The 15,350-nt window shown below is 36.9% G+C and overlaps 1 protein-coding gene across 4 annotated transcripts in view; it reads left to right on the top strand.

The window, feature by feature from the left end:
• The first annotated feature begins 1,854 nt into the window (after positions 1–1,854).
• TFPI (tissue factor pathway inhibitor) overlaps positions 1,855–15,350 on the top strand; it is a 92,589-nt gene continuing 79,093 nt past the window's right edge. For 2 of the 4 annotated variants that reach the window (XM_086371431.1, XM_086371440.1), the window contains exon 1: positions 1,910–2,142. The gene's annotated coding sequence lies outside the window, so the exon portion shown is untranslated. Of the gene's footprint in view, positions 2,143–15,350 lie in introns of all 4 variants that reach the window. The other 2 variants (XM_086371412.1, XM_086371421.1) reach the window with 2 other exon arrangements.

Genomic DNA, 15,350 nt, shown 5'->3' with positions numbered 1-15,350 from the left:
AATTTTTAATTATGCACTCCAATATAGTTACCTTAGATTCACTTCCCCCCATCTTGCTTACCTTCTTGGGCCTTCTACTTTTCCTTTTCGTTCTGTCTACGAAGGTCTCAGTACCCTATGTACGTCTGATATTTCCACTCAGTGACACTTAAATTGCCGTTCTGCCTCCTTCCTAATTGGGGTGAGAAGAGTTACCTGCCAGATCCCAGAGGGAGAAGGGGGACCAGCGTGTCTTCACCTGCCAGTCACAACAGCCGAACCAGAACACCACGTGATCCAAGACTGTTTCTCCCTTAACTTTTAAAGTTCGTTCTGCCTTGGTGGGCTTGATCAGGTGCAGATGAAAATACAGATGGGTTAAATATCTCATGTCCCAGGCCATCTCTGGAAAAGCCAATTTGTACTCACTTATGTATCCCCCTTCTTCTAGCCTGACAATTCCTAGAGGGTCAAGAATTTCATAGCAGATGGGACACCTCCTTGGGGAGGGCAGAATATAAGCACACAAAAACCAAGTTTCTTCTCCTAAAAATCCCCTGGCAATTGCTTGGTCATCAATTTCCCCAGGATGGCATGGACACCACCTCCTAAATGACCTTCACAAATTTCCTTCCTAAGCCCTAACACTCTTGTCAACCTGTGTACCAAGCAATCATTGCCACCTGCCTATTCCAGGCTCCTGTGGTCTGTGCCCCTTCTAATCCCTCCCAGGGGAGTGGTCAGGCCCCCTCTTCCACCCTGCTGGGTGGGTTCCTCCTCACTTGAGTGCTCAGTTCCCCTGCTGCCGTCCACTACCTGCTAACGTGAAAAGTCCGGGCATTGAGAAGTAGAATCCTTCCAGAAGGGCGAGGCGCCTTCCCCCTTCTAGAAGATTCGAGCTGCAAGGCCTCAGAGTAGTCCCAAGGGGGACTTGTCTCCTCAAAATGAGGAGTTTCCCAACCAATGCACCAATGTTGTAGCCATGCATTCTGGGAAACAAACTCACTCAGAAGAACAATGCAGATAGTGGAGTGCAGTTTATTGCACTGACGGGCCCAAGGCAGAATCTCCTCTTAGCCAAGGACTCTGACCAGTTTTTCTGAAAACCTTATATACCTTAAGTGTATGTGCCCAAACCCACCTCCCCAAATTCCCTGAAACTAGTCTGAACAAAGGAAAAGAAAGATACAATCAAAGTTAACCCGTGATTCATATGCCTTAAGCCTAGGTAGTTAACAGTGGACACTTATCAATAGGCCTGTGGTCATACCCCAATAAGTATAATAGAATTTATGATTCTATTTGGTTACACAGATAATTAGGGTATTATTTTAGGAAACAGAGAGTCTAGGTACGAGCCCTGGGCTCTTCCATCCAGGGGGCCTGGTTTTCCAGTTGGTATGTCGTTTCCATAGATACTGGGCATCTAGCTCAAAGTCCACAGTCACCCAGATGGAGTCCTGCTTTCAAGATGGAGCCTGTTCTGTTTCTTCCTTTACCACCTGGGAAGCCCATCAGTCTACAACTGACAATACATTACATCGGCTCTCTAATCAAAGGGAATTTCAGCAGCCCTCAGATTTTTCCATAAATATAATGAGAATGTAGATGAAATAACTAGAAGAGAAATAAAGTGCTAAAAAGGCTCGCTTTATTAAGTAACAATGTAATGACAAATACGTAAAATTTTAGAAATATATAGCACAAGGGGGGAAAAGTGGATTTTTAAAACTAATTACAAAAAGAATCTTGGAAATAAAAGAAATAGTAATTTTGAAATCTTAGTGTCAGCTGATTCCTTTGTTTCCTCCATAATAGAAAAGGCTTTTGAATAGTTTGGCGAAATTAGCTTAAAAAGAGTTGCAGTGACCTAAACAGGAAGCCTGGCTGTTTCCAGCTGCGGGTGTTCTCCGAGGCTCTTTGCTCCAATAGACGGGAGCGACTTTGGGCTGGATAAAAGTCAAATTCTTACCTCGCCCTTTCACTGCAGGCAGGATCAGATTGCATTTCTTTCATTATTCTCCACGCCCCAGTTTCTCCATCTGTTTAAAAGAAGAAGTAGACAAGATAAATTCTCTCTTCGATGCCTGGAAGGGAAAACAAAATGAACTCAATTCTGCTTTGAAAAAATCTTTCTAAGAACTTTCTTCAGAGATATTACTCGTGAGTACCTGGCAATAAATAACCTTTATTTCTTTTTCTTGGAGGAAAAGCAGGGTGCTGAGAGGCAAAGAGTTGTAGGAGAGGACCATTGTCTATAACCCTACAATGAAAATTGACCCTTCTCTGTAAATAAGTTGATTGTAATGCAAAACTAAATTCTCAGCATTTTGCATTGAATTTTAAGCAAATATATTATTTTTTTTTTAAGTTGGTGAGATGTACTGTTGTTTATAATTTTAAGCCTGGGTTGGCAGTTCTTTGCTAATTGTGTTTTTATTGGAATTTTCTGAAGATTTCTTTTAACCTTTAAATATTATTTAATCACATATAAATAAACACAATAAGACACTGACAGTCTTATGTTTAAAGAAAGTTCTTTCATTGCCATCAATTGCTGATGTTTAAAATAAGGTATAAACAGAATTCCTGTTGTCTATTTCATTCTAGCATTAACTAATCTCAAAATATTAAGGAAATATTTTACAAGTCTCCAAAGACAAAAACTTATATTCTAAGATAGTAAAATAAGAATAAACAGGGTTGTACTATATAAAGTATAATTATGTGAATTAAAGCAATAGATTACATACCTAATATGATGTACTGTCGTATTCTGGTTGCTTATAAAATGATATTAAACTTAGCTTCTGGTAGTAGAGGAAAGCACATAATATAGAAAAACACAACCACAGAACTATAATGAAACAAGAAAATTATTTATGTAAAGTACTTATTTGTATGAGTATTAATGAAAAATGAAAGCCAAGAGCAGTACTGTTCAGGAAAAGAAAAGAAAAGATAAGCAACAGCCACACTGTGACTCAGTGCTCTGGAAATTAGTCACAAAATGACTTGTATGTTTGTGATAATGTAAATATACAGGGCAGAACCCAAGCAGGAAACACGCAGCCCAGAGAGTCATAGTTTATGTGTAAAAGCATAATATTTCTATCAGAGGTTAAAAGTTGTGTCCATTTTGAGATACTGCAGAATTTTTTAAGCTAGCAAAATCTTTCATAAAACAGTTTTAGAATATATATATATATATATATATATATATATATATAATTCCAGTGCATGATAATTTTAAGATGTATAATCTATATTTGATCTAATCTTTAAACTGAAGGGCAAATAATCTCTGAAAATGTATTGGTGTGTGAAATTTTAATTAGGGGTATATGGGTTAATAAAATGATACAAAGTGTCCTTAGGCATCAACAGAGACGGAATACTCTTAATATGAATACAGATACTTAACTCTGTAGATCTAAGAATATAATTAACTTTATAGATCTAAGAGTAAAAGTTTAAAATATATACTTTTAACAATTTGAACGGTTATATGGGGAAGCCAAATTTGTCTTATTCAGGTAACCATAAAGTCTTAACAGAGAGCTTTAATGGTATGTCTACTATTAATAACTTGGTTCCTTTTTCTATTAGATATGCTCACTTGTGCAAGTTTTGTTTTTTTGTTTTTAATGTACAGTTTTATATCTTTAAGCTTTTGTTTTATCTCCAATATCTAGATCAAAACACCTTTGAGAAATGTGTCTTATTCAAATGCATTATGCCATCAGCTGATGCTTGCTTGTTCATAATTCTAGGCTTTATTTTCTTATTGGTTGTACAACAACTACTTTGCCAGAATATTCTAATATAAACAATATTGCTAAATTTAAAAATAATAATCTTTGAAATGGAAAATTGTTTTGTATCAAACTATAGTTTTCATAAAACTAATTTGCTTCTTCCTAAGAATTAATTACCTGATCTTAGTTATTTACACTATTCAAATTCAAAACATAATTGGACAGATGACAAACTACTAGAGGAAAAAAAGCCAAGATGAAAAGGCTTTATGAATTCCCAGAACACCTAGCAATCTAACCAAACAGCAGATGTACTATAGATTCTTTAGGAATGGTTGGTTTATTAAATTGAGTGTCACAAACTCTTAATACAGATTTCAACTGACATCTCTACTTAATAGAAGAAAAAAATGAAAATAAGCATTGTTGCCCACAAAAGGTGGGGTGGGGGAGGAGAGATAATATGAAAAGGAAAGGAAGGTACTCAGGATAGAGTTTTCAAAAAAATCTTGTTTGTTGGTATAAATTGAACAAATTCAATGATAATATTGATTAAAAATTAGTTAATTGTATCAGCTTATCTTTGCTAGTAGACCAGGTCTAAGAACTGTACTGCAGAGCACATCATCTTTTCTCAATAAAGGCTGTCTTCAGCCACCCTTTTTTTGTTTACCATCTAAAACATTTAACTCTGCTAATTAAATTTGCAGAGTTGTCTTTAAAAAAAGTAAACTTTTAAATGTGTTATATTTTTATAGAAATATTCCAGTACTATAATGATTTCTGATTGTTACCATGTGCATTTGGAGAAACCTGAATTCTAGACTTGAGATGACTATTGAAGTCCTATTTCTGCATATTAAGTCTCACCAAAATGAAGAAAGAATTCAAGCTATTCCAGAGAGTGCTCTTTCTGCTAGACTACCTCTCCTGGGCCTCTGTAACCCTCAATGAGTGCTTTCTTAGAGTGATGTATCATCTCTGTGAGCCCAGTCCTCCTATTACTCTTTTCTCCCTGTCTTCACTTCTCCAAGTAGCAGATGCTTTGTAGAACCAGAACCTAGGATTCAGCTACCAATAGGCTGAGGGCACTCTAGTCATTTCTACTTTTCTTCTTTTCAAAACCAATAAGAAAAACATTGGATGCATGTCAAATCTGCTATATTCATCTCTCCTGGCCTTCCTTTGGGATTCTATGTTCTTTCCTTAGTTGGAACAACAAAATTTTTAAATTATTTTAAAAACAAAAGAGGTCCATGTTCCATAGAAGAAGTCCCAATGCTGCAATATTTCTATCCCAAGTTTTTCTATCTGGTAGACCACTAGTCCTGGGGAGACAGTTCTCTCTGGACTGAATAAATATTTCATGTTATTTATTGGGTTATTTCAACATCAGGAATGTGGAAGTACCCATTAGTATAGCATGATATGATATGATATAACATATCATGATAATATAGCATGATGGTGTTTTTATTGCTAAGCATAGACTACCATTGATCCCCTTCTGTACCACACCCTCAGTGCTGCCACCACACTGCTGTTAACCTCATTTTCTCTCTCCTACTCATGTTTCTCACCAACATCTATCCCATCCTTGAATACTATAAAAACCTATTTTTAAGTAACACCTCATTCTTTACTTTGCAAGGCTTATAAATGGAATCAGTTCAGTTCAGTTCAGTTGCTCAGTCATGTCCAACTCTTTGTGACCCCATGAACTGCAGCACACCAGGCCTCCCTGTCCATCACCAACTCCCGGAGTCCACCCAAACCCATGTCCATCGAGTTGGTGATGCCATCAAACCATCTCATCATCTGTTGTCCCCTTGCCTCCTGCCCTCAATCTTTCCCAGCATCAGGGTTTTTTCCAGTGAGTTAGCTCTTCGCATCAGGTAGCCAAAGTATTGGAGTTTCAGCTTTAACATCAGTCCTTCCAATGAATACCCAGGACTGATCTCCTTTAGGATGGACTGGTTGGATCTCCTTGCAGTCCAAGGGAGTCTCAGGAGTCTTCTCCAACACCACAATTCAAAAGCATCAATTCTTTGGCCTTCAGCTTTCTTTATAGTCCAACTCTCACGTCCATATATGACCACTGGAAAAACCATAGTCTTGACTAGACAGACCTTTGTTGGCAAAGTAATGCCTCTGCTTAATCTAGGTTGGTCATAACTTTCCTTCCAAGGAGTAAGTGTCTTTTAATTTCATGGCTGCAATCACCATCTGCAGTGATTTTGGAGCCCCAAAAAATAAAGTCTGCCACTGTTCCCACTGTTTCCCTATCTATTTGCCATGAAGTGATGGGACCAGATGCCATGATCTTAGTTTTTCTTTATGTTGAGCTTTAAGCCAACCTTTTCACTCTCCTCTTTCACTTTCATCAAGAGGCTCTGTAGTTCTTCACTTTCTGCCATAAGGGTGCTGTGATCTGCATATCTGAGGTTATTGATATTTCTCCCGGCAATCTTGGTTCCAGCTTGTGCTTCTTCCAGTCCAGCGTTTCTCATGATGTACTCTGCATATAAGTTAAATAAACAGGGTGACAATATACAGCCTTGACATACTCCTTTTCCTATTTGGAACCAGTCTGTTGTTCCACGTCCAGTTTTAATTGTTGCTTCCTGACCTGCATACAGATTTCTCAAGAGGCAGGTCAGGTGGTCCAGTATGCCCATCTCTTTCAGAATTTTCCACAGTTTATTGTGATCCACACAGTCAAAGGCTTTGACATTGTCAATAAAGGAGAAATAGACATTTTTCTGGAACTCTCTTGCTTTTTGGATAATCCAGAATATGTTGGCAATTTGATCTCTGGTTCCTCTGCCTTTTCTAAAACCAGCTTGAACATCTGGAAGCTCACGGTTCATGTATTGCTGAAGCCTGGCTTGGAGAATTTTGAGCATTACTTTACTAGCATGTTAGATGAGTGCAATTGTGCAGTAGTTTGAGCATTCTTTAGCATTGCCTTTCTTTGGGAGTGGAATGAAAATTAACCTTTTCCAGTCCTGTAGCCACTGATGAGTTTTCCAAATTTGCTGGCATATTGAGTGTAGCACTTTCACAACATCGTCTTTTAGGATTTGAAATAGCTCAACTGGAATTCCATCACATCCACTAGCTTTGTTCATAGTGATGTTTCCTAAGGCCCACTTGACTTCACATTCCAGGATGTCTGGATCTAGGTGAGTGATCACACCATTGTGGTTATCTGGGTCATGAAATGGAATAAATAGCAGAAATTGGGTGAGTCTCCAGAATAGTGGTGTTTGTTGTAAAATACTGGTAATATTTTTAAAGTTCTTTTACACATAACCTTCAGAGTATCCCAGGAAATAAAGCAAAATGTTTATATTAAAATATCATATGGTGGCTCAGATGGTAAAGAATCCACCTGCAATGCAGAAGACTTGTGTTCAACCTCTGGGTCAGGAAGATCCCCTGGAGAAGGAAATGGCAACCCACTCTAGTGTTCTTGCCTGGAGAATTCCATGGACAGAAGAGATTGGCAGTCTATAGTCCGTGGCGTCTCAGAGTAAGATACAACTAAGCAACACTCTACTGACTCTTTTACGTGCAACTGATTTTAAATATACAGGACTGTAAAATGAATGAACTTCTGATTCATGCTATGGTAATGAATTTGAAATCATTATACTAAGTGAAATAAGCCAGACATAAAAAAAGAACAAATGATGTATAATTCTACTTACAAGGAATTTATCTACAGTAGGCAAATTCATAGAAAAAAAAAGTAGAATTGAGGTTAACAGAGTCTGGAGGAAGGAATGAATGGTAGGTTATTACTTAATGGATACAGAGTTTCTGCTTGGGGTGATGACTGCAAAAACATATAGGTGTAATTAGTGCCATGAAGTTGTACACTTAAAAATACTTAAAATTGAAAAATGAGTACAAGAAAAATAATATTTTGTTTTTTTTTTCCTGTTTTTCAATATACATAGTTTCTATCATTATGTCTTCAGATTTACTTGTCTTTTCTTCTATGTCCAATGTGTTTATAGTCCCTTCCAGTGTATTTTTCATCTCAAATACTGTTTTCATCTGTGGAAATTCAGTTTGAGTCTCTATCTTCTTTCTCTATTTAACACACTCAATATTTTCTTTAGTTTCTTGAACATATGAGTGTAACTAAAATTTTAGTTTAAATATTCTTGTCTGTTAATTCTATTTTCTGTGTCATTTTGAGCCTTCTAATTATATTTTACTGTTGTTTGTATGTCTTGTAATTTTTATATGAATGGCTAATATTATGAATATTATCTTCTTAAGTGCTGCATATGCTGTCTACCAGTAAATAATATTCAGTTTTGTTTTGAGTTACTGTTTATTTGCAAACAGTCTGGTTTTTTGTTATCTCACTGTCAAGCTTTGTTAAGCAGAGTCAGAAAAATGTTTACTCTATGGTTAATTTTCTCCCAGTGCTGAGGAAAAAAAAAAAAAAAAAAAAAAAAACCTTTCTGACTACTCAGTGCACCATGAAGAGGTTTTTGAAATTTAGGGACAAGAAATATTTGCAGCTTTACATGTGTTTTAAGTGTTATTCCCCTTTAACCCATTAAGGTGGTTCTTTACCCAGATTTAAGTGATATTCTCTCATGTGCTCAGTAATAGATATAAAGCTGAAGAGTTGAGGCCATCTGAAGATTTCTGGGTCTCTCTTTCTGTATAGCTCTCTACTCTGTTACTCTGCCATGAATACTCCAGCCACTGTGGCCCCTCCAGAGAATATGCTTTCTACTAAACTCAGGGAGACCACTGGGCAATTCCAGAGCCTCCTCTTCCTGTCTTTGAATGTAGAAATTCCCTTCAGTCAGTGTGCTGGAGCAGATCAGAATGTAGGGCTGAAATCTTGTTTCCCATCCTTATGGGATTACTGCTCTTCACTTACCAGTATTTAATTAGCTCAAATATTATTTAATACATTTTGACTGTTTAATTTTTTTAAGTTGTTTCAGGTGGGAGAATGGAGAAGGCAATGGCATCCCACTCCAGTACTCTTTGCCTGGAAAATCCCATGGACAGAGGAGACTGGTAGTCTGCAGTCCAGGGGTTGCTAAGAGTTGGACACAACTGAGCGACTTCACTTTCACTTTTCACTTTCATGCATTGGAGAAGGAAATGGCGACCCACTCCAGTGTTCTTGCCTGGAGAATCCCAGGGACGGGGGAGCCTGGTGGGCTGCCCTCTATGGGGTCGCACAGAGTCAGACACGACTGAAGCAGTGCAGCAGCAGCAGCAGCAGATGGGAGAATAAATCCAATGTTAATCCATTATAGCTGAAAGTGGAAGAACTACTTTTCTTTAAATTTTTACTTTATATTGGCATATAGTTGATTTATAAAGTTATGTTTAAGGTATACAAAAAAGTGAATCAGTTATACATATATCTATTCTTTTCCAGATTCTTATCCTATATAGGTTATTACAGAGTATTGAGTAGAGTTACTTGTGCTGTAGAATAGGTTCTTGTTGATTATCTGTTTTCTATTTTATATATATATACTAAGTGAGTGTCCGTGCTCAGTCATGTCTGATTCTTTGCAACCCCATGGACTATAGCCCACAAGGCTTCTCTGTCCATGGGATTTCCCAGGCAGGGATACTGTAGTGGGTTGCCATTTCCTCCTCCAGGGGATGCTCCCAACCCACGGATCAAATCTGCATCTTCTGTGGCTCCTGCATTGGCAGGTAGATTCTTTACAATTTAAGCCACCTGGGAAGATATATAGTAGAGTGTATATGTTAATCCCAACCTCTTAATTTTATCTCTCCCCCCGAACTTTCCCTTTTGGTAACCAAAAATTTGTTTTCTAAGTCTGTAAGTCTGTTTCTGTTTTGTAAATTAGTTGTGTCAGTTTTTTAGATTCCACATATAAGTGATATCATATGATATTTTTCTTTCTGTGACTTACTTCACTTAGCATGATAATCTCTAGGCCCAACCATGTTGCTGCAAATGGTAGCATTTCATTATTTGTTATGACTAATATTGCATTATATATGTGTACCACATCTTTATCCATTCATCTGTCGAGGGACATTTAGATTGCTTCCACATCCTGGCTATTGTAAATAGTACTGCAGTGAACATTGGAGCAGATGTATCTTTTCAAATTATAGTTTCCTCCAGATAAATGCCTAGGAGTGGGATTGCTGGATCATATGGTAGCTCTATTTTTAGTTTTCCAAGGAACCTCTATACTGTTTTCCATAGTGGCTATACCAGTTTACATTCCCATCAGCACTATAGGAGGGTTCCCCACCCTCTCCAGCATTTATTGTTTGTAGATTTTTTTGATGGCTGTTCTGACTGACATGAAGTCATACCTCATTGTAGCTTTGATTTGTTTTTCTCTAGTAATTAATATTGAGCATTTTTTCCTGTGCTTTTTGTCCATCTTCCTTGGAGAAATGTCTATTTATATTTTCTGATTGGGCTGTATTTTTTTATATTGAGCTGCATGAGCTCTTATATATATATATATATATATACACACACATATACATATATATGAGCTCTTTTTTATATTGAGCTGAATGAGCCATTTGTCTATTTTGAAGATTGATCCCTTCATGGTCATATCATTTGTAAATATTTTCTCCCATTATGTGGGTTATCTTTCCATTTTGTTCATGATTTCTTTTGCTGTGCAGTGTGGAAGAGCATTTTATTTTTAAATTTATTAGTACTCTAAAAAACTAAAAATGAACATAAATAGACATATATTAAGAGCATATAAACTGTAATTCATTGATTGTCCTGGATAAGGTAAATATTTTTTGCTTGCTATATCTTAGTAACTATGCTAAATGAGTAAATATATTTACATATTTATATAATGAATAAATTCACTATTTCTAAAAATTAATTATTTCATCTCAGATAAACAGTTTGTTTCATTATGATTTTCTGATAACAGTAGCTATTTGGGTGGCTAATATTTTACTCTCTTATTTTAGATGATAAATTAATCCTACTAGCTTAAAACCAATCAAATTGTCACTTGTTCAACAAGTATTTCCAAAATTGAGTGCTGAGTGTTATTTACCTAGAGCTTCAAGAGTTTTGTAATGAATTTAAGAGTGGCTTTACTGATAGTTTCCTATCACAATTTCTCACAATTATCTTTCCTCCCCTGATTCCTGGATATTTGTACGTATTGAAAGTTTGGAAAGTTCATTGACAGCACAAATTAAAACTTTTTTCTTTTTATGAAAGGAAACTTAGTTTCAAGTATTACTTGCTTAATTATATATACAAATTGAGATAAAAAGATAATCCCAAATGGCAAACATTGCAAACAAAGTATATTTAGCATTAGAATTTGTTTTTATAATTATTAACAGTGTGAACATTATTCAAGTTTCTGTGCATCTTATTGGTTTTGGGTCTCTTTTGACATAGTTATTCTGTCTATGAGGAAAGGAAACAGGTACACCATAAAGCAATCATTATGGCATGTACATCCAGGCAGTAATGCAGGTTTATAAAAATGAAGAGATAAGCAATAAGCAATAGAAACAATCAAGCTCTCCTTTCAGTGGCAATAATTTCTTTTCAAGTTTCAGATTTTATATGTTTTTCTCTTAAGGAATTGCTGAAAAATATGCCAGTGGAAGAAAAGTATTTAACTAGAGAGAATTTAAATTAGCCTCAATTCACATGGCAAGAGAGGGTTCTTTTTTCTATTCGTGGTAAACTCTGGCTGAAACTCCTTTAAATCTATTTAAATTTATTAATTACAGCCCTAAAGAAAGTAAAAGTTTCCTTAGATACCAGTGATTGCCTGCCACTACTATGTCAACCTTGGTCTCCCATCCCCTCTTCCCTGCATTCCATATTACTGTCTCCTTATTCAGAGGACGAAGAGATACAAGTGACACCTATCCTTCTGAATAGAAGCTTCATCTGAAAAGATATGAGTGAATGAGCATTCATGAATGGTCCTCAAAAATGTGTGAGAAAAATATCTGAGCCATGTGTGTATTTGTTCCTTAGGATCTTACACATAACCATGAAAATTGTATCTGAACATGATAATATTCAAGGAAACCAGTAATAGCATTAGGATCAAAAAGAGTGTCAAGTAATAATATATCCTGAAGAAGGCAAGATAAAGATTTCAAAGGCAGATAAACTTGGCATAGGATGAATAAGGGTGGGGGAGAGATGCCTAAGTTATCCTCTGGGTAAGAAACTTTTGAGAAAAGATCTTTTATGAAAAGCCTAGGAGGAGATTAAATTTAGAGCCTCACTTCTATCATTACCATTGAATCAGTCTCAGTCATGTCCAACTCTTTGCTACCCCATGGACTGCAGCATGCCAGGCATCCCTGTCCAACACCAGCTCCTGGAATTTGCTCAAACTCATGTCCATCAAGTCCAGTGATGCCATCCACCCATCTCACCCTCGGTAATCCTCTTCTCTTCCTGCATTCAGTCTTTCCCAGGATCAGGGTCTTTTCAAATGAATCAGTTCTTCGCATCAGGTGGCCAAAGTACTGGAGCTTCAACTTAAGCATCAGGCCTTCCAATGAATATTCAGGATTGATTTCCTTTAGGATGGACTGGTTGGATCTCCTTGCAGTCCCAAGGGACTCTCAAGAGTCTTCTCCAACACCACAGTTCAAAAGCATCAATTACAATTCAAAATTACACTTGAATAAGCAGAATCCATTTTTAACATCTTCCAAGCTGAGCATTAACTGTATACTTCTTTTAATGTTTTTTTGACCAGTACACTGCTGTGTTTGTTTGTTTGTGGCTGCACTGGGTCTTCATTGCTGCATGCAGGCTTTGTCTAGTTGAGGAGGGTGGGGGCTATTCTCTAATTGTGGTGCATGGGCTTCTCATTGCAGTGGCTTTTCTTTTAGTGGAGCACAGGCTTTAGTAGTTGCAGCACACCGGTTTAGTAGTTTTGACTTGCTGGCTGTAGGGCATGTGAGCTGTAGAGCAAAGGCACAGTAGCTGTGGTACTCAAGCTTAGTTGCTCTGCAGCACATAGGGTCTCTACCGCCCAGGGATTGAACCTGTGTCCCCAGCACTGGCAGCAGGATCCTTATTCACTACACCACCATGAAAATCCTAACGATATACTTTTTATATATTAGATCTTTTGCAGGATTAAAAAAAAATGTGTACAGTGTGATAAATTTTAGTCATTTATAAATCAACCTAATTATTAGTATTGAAAGTAATGTAGTACAAAATTAAAATTCTGGTCTTCATTGCAAGAAAATTGCAATCAGTGAAATTAACTAGCCTTTTAACAAGAGCATACAATCAGATTCCTGGTTATGTGTTGGTAGAATTTGGATAGGGGAAAATGGAATGGCAATTTAGAGAAACTAGCTGATTTTTATAAAAATATAAAATAATGAACATTCAATGTGAGGAACCAAGAGAAAACAGAACTCTTTATAGGATGCTATAAATAAAAAAATGAAATGGCAACAGTTTCCTTTCATTCTCTTGAGTCCATAGTTCATTCTTTCATAGGTCTGACATTTTAGTCTGAATGGAAATGCTGAAGATCAACGTGTTAATGGTTCCTGGAAGAATGTGACTCAGCTGCCTGGAGCCCCCCCCCCCGTTCCTTTACAATGATGATTCAGAAAGTTGAACTCAGGATGTCATCTTAACACATGGGTGTAGTCACCAACAGATGCAGTACCAGTTTTCACTAGAGCACAATCAGAAATTCTCAGGTTTTTCACATTAAGATTTATTTCACTCACAGTTGCACTCACTGAAGAGGGAGAAAATTGATCATTATTGGTTTAACATATTTATTGTACTTAAGTATAAAACTTTAGCTAATATTTGGAATCATAACACTTTCATAGTCAGACACAAAGTTACCTGATCATTTATCTGAAACCAAAATGTTGTAAATATCTAGCCTCGGGCATATTGAGTGTAAATTTTGCTTCTTTTTCCCTCAAGGAAGTGATAGCATGAGAATATTTTGTGGGAAATTCCCATACATGTACTAACATGTTGCTTTCTTTTTCTTATAATACAATTGATACTATCAAAAGCAGATAGTTGAGGAGTGTCCAATATATTTGTCTGAGCAGAGAAAATCTAGGATTGCAAGACTTTAAAAGGAAATGCGGAAGCAGACTTTATCTATTCATCTTTAAAATTTAAAAAAGGTAATATCAACTTGAATTATATGAGCTATGAATCAAGGTCTTAATTAAAACCCTGTTAGGAAGGTCTCAACTGTCTTTCTGTGTCTTTCCAAAATACATATACCTCCTGCTTAAGACGTTACAGTTCCGTCACTCAGTAGTGTCTGACTCTTTGCGACCACGTGAACTGCAATACGCCAGGCTTCCCTGTCCATCCGCAACTCCCAGAGCTCGCTCAAACTCATGTCCATGGAGTCAGTGATGCCATCCAACCATCTCATCCTCTGTTGTCCCCTTCTCCCTCTGCCTCCAATCTTTCCCAGCATCAAGGTCTTTTCCTATGAGTCAGTTCTTCACATCAGGTGGCCAAAGTATCGGGGTTTCAGCTTCAGCATCAGTCCTTCCAATGAATACACTCAGAATTAATTAATAGATTAATTATGATTAATTATGTAATCAAGAGATTGATTGATGGACATATAAGAGAACAGTGGTCCTGAAATACCATTTTCTTTTTATTTTATTTTAAACTAATTTATTTATTTTAGTTGGAGGCTAATTACTTTACACCATTGCCATACATTGACATGAATGTGTCATGGGTGTACATGTGTCCCCCATCCTGAACCCCCCTCCCTTCCCATTCCATCCCTCAGGGTTGTCCCAGTGCAACGGCTTTGGGTGCCCTGTTTCATGCATCGAACTTGAACTGGTGATCTATTTCACATATGGTAATATACATGTTTCAATGTTATTCTCTCAAATCATCTCACCCTCGCCTTATCCCACAGAGTCCAAAAGTCTTTTCTTTATATCTGTATCTCTTTTGCTGTCTCGCATATAGGGTCATCGTTACCATCTTTCTAAATTCCATATATATGCATTAATATACTGTATTGGTAATTTTCTTTCTGACTTACTTCACTCTGTATAATAGGCTCCAGTTTCATCCACCTCATTAGAAAGGATTCAAATGTGTTTTTTTAATAGCTGAGTAATATTCCATTGTGTATATGTACCACTGTTTTCTTATCCATTCATCTGCTGATGGACATCTAGGTTGCTTCCATGTCCTGGCTATTAAACTGCTGCGATGAACATTGGGGTACACGTGTCTCTTTCAGTTCTGGTTTCCTCCTTGTGTATGCCCAGCAGTGGGATTGCTGGGTCCTATGGCATTTCTGCTTCCAATTTTTAAAGGAATCTCTGTGTTGTTCTTCATAGTGGCTATACGAGTTTGCGTTCGCACCAACAGTGTAAGAGGGTTCCCTTTTCTCCACATCCTCTCCAGCATTTATTGTTTGTAGACTTTTTGATAGCAGCCATTCTGACCAGGTGAGATGGTACCTCATTGTGGTTTTAATTTGTATTTCTCTCATAATGAGTGATGTTGAGCATCTTTTCATGTTTGTTAGCCTTCTATATATCTTCTTTGGAGAAATGTCTATTTAA

The sequence above is a fragment of the Bos grunniens genome, chromosome 2 (genome assembly GCF_055505025.1).
Source record: "Bos grunniens cultivar Pamir isolate PY7600 chromosome 2, Bosgru_T2T1.0, whole genome shotgun sequence".
In the NCBI taxonomy this organism is placed as follows: domain Eukaryota; kingdom Metazoa; phylum Chordata; class Mammalia; order Artiodactyla; family Bovidae; genus Bos; species Bos grunniens.
The sequence above is the reverse complement of the archived record's forward strand: the minus strand, read 5'-3'. Positions and strand labels throughout refer to the sequence as shown.